The sequence below is a fragment of the Anopheles darlingi genome, chromosome 2 (assembly GCF_943734745.1).
Source record: "Anopheles darlingi chromosome 2, idAnoDarlMG_H_01, whole genome shotgun sequence".
NCBI classification, from domain to species: Eukaryota; Metazoa; Arthropoda; class Insecta; order Diptera; family Culicidae; genus Anopheles; species Anopheles darlingi.
The window spans coordinates 1,685,001-1,690,000 of record NC_064874.1 but is presented as its reverse complement, the minus strand read 5'-3'; the positions used below and the strand labels follow the sequence as shown (position 1 = coordinate 1,690,000).

The 5,000-nt window shown below is 51.9% G+C and overlaps 1 protein-coding gene across 1 annotated transcript in view; it reads left to right on the top strand.

The window, feature by feature from the left end:
• Positions 1 to 5,000, top strand: part of LOC125949891 (uncharacterized) — a 10,192-nt gene that overhangs the window by 183 nt on the left and 5,009 nt on the right. The window contains exon 1 of the mRNA XM_049677333.1: positions 1 to 685. This exon is cut by the window's left edge and continues 183 nt beyond it. The gene's annotated coding sequence lies outside the window, so the exon portion shown is untranslated. The remainder of the gene's footprint in view (positions 686 to 5,000) is intronic.

The window sequence follows — 5,000 nt, the reverse complement described above, 5'->3', positions numbered from 1 at the left end:
CCCCTTTCCAGTGAAGAGTGTTGCCCCAATGCAATGAGATTGTGAGAAAAGAGTGATTCCGTGCTACTTGCTATATCGATTTTGTGAATTAATAAGCGAAAGACGTGACCTCCGCAACAGGATACTGGATACTGGATCCATTGGCCCCCGAAGTGCAGAGTGCAAAGTTTCGATTTAAACTCACAGCTGACCACTTCTACTGCTGCTGGCGATTTGGCGAGGAAGAGTTGATGCAGACGTGAAAGGGTGTGTTGACTCCGGTTCACGTAATTTAATGCTGTTTCGCTTCGCTACTATTCACTGAGGTGCGATCGAGCAGATCGAGCGCCAGCCCGGAAAGTGCCAACCACAACCATACGCGCCACCATATCACCCCCCGTTAGGCGCAGTGTGTGTGTGTGTGTGCGTGCGCCCGTGTCACAGTGGCCAGTGCAGCGGGCAAAAGTGAATGTAAAAGTGAAACAATAACTCTCTGCAACGGAGGTAAAAGGCAAAAGAAAAAAGGGGAAAAAAACAATTGTGAGTTTGCGTTGCGCTGGTGAGCGTTTGCAGGCGAAGGTCCACATTCTATTGGGAGCCGTAACAGCCGTTTTGTGGATGGATCATTGATCAATCCATCGTATAGAACGGCGAAACATCTGTTCCGTGATAGTCGCAAGCGTGTTCATCGCATTCCGTTAGCAAGGTAAGCAATATCTTTAAGTCTGATACACTCCACTGCAATGATCAAGTGAGATGAAACGATCAGCCCTTTAAAAGATTTCCAACGGATGAGGTCTTATGTAAAGATGAGCTCGCAATGGAGCAAAGGTTGGAAACGATCTGCACAATCGACAATGTGTTTGTGTGGGTGTTGCTGCAATTTTTTTACCTTCGCGTTATTGTGTTTTTCTCAGCTGCGATCGCCCAAGATGATGCGATCACTTGACCATCAAACAAACGGTTACTGTTCACTCAGTGACAATCGATCGGTCTTCCTTCCGCATTTCAGCTCTTGAAGGAATCCCAAAGGGGGTCATAAATAAGCTAAGTAAAGCGTTGTCCAGTACTGAGTAGGCAAGTCGCAGGCTGTCGTAAAGTGTTGCGTTTGCAACGTCCACCACGCCACCTTCAACCAAAAGGTAGTAACGCATCAACCCACACCATCAAACGGAGCACAGAGATCGGGCGGCTCGCGATCAGGGCGACAACCTTGAGTGAAACGTGAGGGGTGCGCGGTCGTGCAGCGGTCGTGAAGCGCGAGAGCGGCGCGGCTTTGGGTGGCGACTTTGGCGTGATTCTCTGCGTCTTGTCTGCGTTCCGTTGCGTCTGCGTTCGTTCGCTGGCCTCCGCTTGTCTGTGTGTGTGTGTGTGTAGTTGTAGTGTAGGCTCGAGGTGACCAGTTTCCTCATCTGGTAGCACCCGTGGGCGATCCGCGATCGTGGGCGTACCGCGAGCATTGCAGACGTAAGTATTCTGTCCTCGCAAAGCCAACATCGCCGTCATCGTCATCCGTAGCCAGTCGTCCACTTGACGGGAATGGTAACGGGCAAAGGGGAAAGGAGAAGTTCAACGCAGGGCACTGTCGAGTGTCTGGGTGGATTAAGTTCTAGATTTGCTTGCCATTTCCGTCCCAGTGTTGGCCATTAATTGGCAGCGCGCGGGATCGCGAATGAATTAAGAACAATCAGCAACAGGTTTTTATTTTTTGTCCGGGACCTTTTCCCGAGTGGTTTGATCCTCCAGTCATGATCGAGCGGGCCAAGGGGGGTGGGAGGGGGTGGTGGTGGAGGGATTCATGAACGCAACTCGTGCGAACTAGAACGCGACACGACAGATGATTGATGGTCTGAATAATGATGACTTTTGTCAGATAAAATGACAGCTTTAGTTGCCCCTTCTGCCATTTTTTTTATCCACCTTCTTCGTGGTGGGGGTGTTGTTGGCCACATCAAAGGCGTGAGGGCTTCAAGTCTGTCTCTCTCTCTTTTACTTTAATTATATAATGTTCCATCACATTCATCTTCCAGAGGCTCGACGACGACGACGACGACGACGACGAAGCGATCGTTGAGTTTTCGATCACGATCCAAGCAAGCCTCGGTACCTGGCCACACATAATTCCTACGACTACGAAGAACGATTTGGCGAAAGAGTTTCTGGACATACGCGCGTAGGCTTGCGAGCTTGCTGGAGGCTGGAGGTTGAAAAGCTATTTTTGCATACTCCAGAGAGGGCCACTTAACACACAGGGTCCCAAGAACCCGTTTGTTCCAGGCGGCCTGGACGCGAACCGCGGGTGTTCCGCGGAGGTTCGCGGAACGGCTGCGGTACAGAACGCGACGCGAATTGCCGCGCGCGTTGGGTGCATTTTATGGCGTGGACAGTGCCGTGATCGCGTTCGCCAGGTTTTTTGCTCTCTTGCCTCGATTCCTCCTCCCCTCACCGGGCGTCCCTGAAGAATGCTTTAATGGCAAACCGGTTTTCTGTTGCCGTGGCCGCGTCCACAGTCGAAGCCGCCACCGGACGATCGAACGAACCGAGAGAGGGTGTATTGTGATAATGCTTCAGCGCGAGAAAATGCATTATGATTCCCGGGATCCCGGGACCCGCACCCGGACCCGGACCACTGGACCCCAGCGATGGCGTATGATTGATGATGGCCAGCATCCGCTTCCGAAGAGCCGATCGAAAGCGACTCTCTTGTGCGCATCATCGCACCAACAGCATCTTCGTTGAAAATCGAACCTCAAGCAGCATCTCGAGGGGTGAAATTCGGGCGAAAAATCTTCTAAAATCTATCGTATCTAAATAACGCCCAAAAAGCGCACACACACACTCGGGGCCTACGCCAACGGGCGCGTAACGGGGGTTCGTCGCTTGGGATCATTCAAAAGACTTCGTTCGTCCCACTTTCTTCGCCAGCGCAGCGCAAACAGCACCGGGATGGGGCCCGGGTGCTCCAGCACACCAGCGGGAGAATCGCAATCGTCGTCGCCGTCGTCGTCGTTGTTGCGGTGATGCGGGAATGCTTTTGCCAGGGAAGCGCTTACGGGCACATCGTAGCCGGGGTACGGGTGAAATGTTGTTTGGCCGGAAATTTGCGCGTTGAGTTGACGTCATCTCGTGTGGCCTCGCAAAGCACGCGTGTGGGAGTTGGAGAAAGATTTGTCAAACGGAGGGAGAAGTGAGATATTGTACGAAAACTTTGATATTTCGGACAGCGTGACAGCGGGCAAGAGGGTGAGGGATGATTATTCATTCCTTCCTTAGTCTCTACCACTGCCACTGGAGCTGATGGATGGCCAGGCGATGCGGCCATCGTTCTGAGTGATTCATGCACCATTAAGCTCTCAACAATGCATAGCCAGGGTGTGTGTGTGTGTGCATGACGCAGCTCCATTAGGTGACAATTTCATTGGAATTCTGTCAGGGGTGCCACCGACAACCACACCGGATGTGTGTCCAGTCGAGCTTCTAGCCTTAGCTCTCTAAGCAACATCCCAACAAGAGTCAAGAATCACTTGGGAATCGTCTGTAAGAGTAGCGTACATGCCTGCCTGTGTGTGTGTGTGTGTGTGTGTGTGTGTGTGTGTGTTAGTGCACGGCGCAGTCATTGTTCGGAGCGCAATCCATGGTTAATGGGCGCCCGCGCACGTCGCTGGGAATAGAGAAGCGAGGCCCATCATGCGAAGGGTGCGTTAGAAGCTGATGTTAGCTTCCATCGCGCGTGCTCTCTCATCGCTCGAATGCGATGTGGCGACTCGCTGACCCTGTTCCATTTCGGGCTCGGGGTAGCATCAAAAAAAAAAAAAGAAGAAGATTGAGAAAAAATCGAGGGAACAACTCCCCCTCTCAACCTACACACGGGAACCTTCTTGAAGTCGTGAGGTCACAGAAGCGATCCGAGAGTGATCAGAGAGCGCTAGCCTGGAAGCTGGAAGCATTGCACTCGGTATGCTTCTACGTCGAAAGCGATCACGCGCGATACGGATAAGCTATATTCATCCACAGCTGCAGCTGCAGCAGCAAAGCCACGCATCGCAGGCAACAGAATCGCAGAGCGGAATATTTGCAGCAAAACTTCATGCAATATCTGTGCGAGCGAATGAGTGAGCGAACGAGTGAGGGAACAGCTTGTTTGCCAATTCCATCGCGATGCCGCCATCGCAAAAGGTGCTCGGAGAACCCCGCATCGATCGCCTCATCGACGCTGTTCATGGCCGCCGGCCACTAGCATGACGCGTACGCGTTTGTGTCCGTGTGTGTGTGTGTGCAACCGGTTTCGATTGCGCAAAAATGTCATGTCCATTTTGGTGGACGGACGGTGGGATTTGGTATGTTTGTCAGACAACCGCCTGTCTCTTCGGGCGGCCACTGCGGTTCCTTCCTGCCACGGTTCACTCCTATCGGTCGGATAGGCAGACGGATTTAGCTTTTACCGTGCCATAACCATACCGAAGCCGTTCAAATGTGAACAACTAGGAGGAGCGGGAAGGGTAAGAAAAGGAAGGCAGAAGAAGAAGAAGATCATGCCAACAACAGTACACTCGCATCGGTGGCCGTGTACGATCAAATGCGATCGAAAGCGTGTAGAATGGAATGGTGCTGCTGTGGCTGGCGATTGTTTGCCGTTTTAATTAAGTGTGGCCAACGGTGGCCAGGTGACCAAATAACAAACCATTATTAAGCTTGGGAGGATTTCGGCAAAAGGGGCGCCACACGCAACGTCATGTTCTTTCGAGCTTGACGATCGATTGTCGATCGTTGTTGTTTTGAAAAGTGACCCCACTTTGGAGAATTGCGAGTTGCAGCGTCTGTGCTCCGCTGAGTTCTGCCAACAACGCTCGATTCGATTCGTGGTCAGTTCCCTTCGAAGTGGAAGACACGCGCACGATCCCTGTCTAGAAGAAAGGCACTAAAGCCAAGGTATTGCATCACTTTAAGCATTCGCAATAACGGACGAGCCTTTCTTTTTTTCTCTCCCGTGTTTCAAAACTCCGTCTCAGCTGTTAGATGTG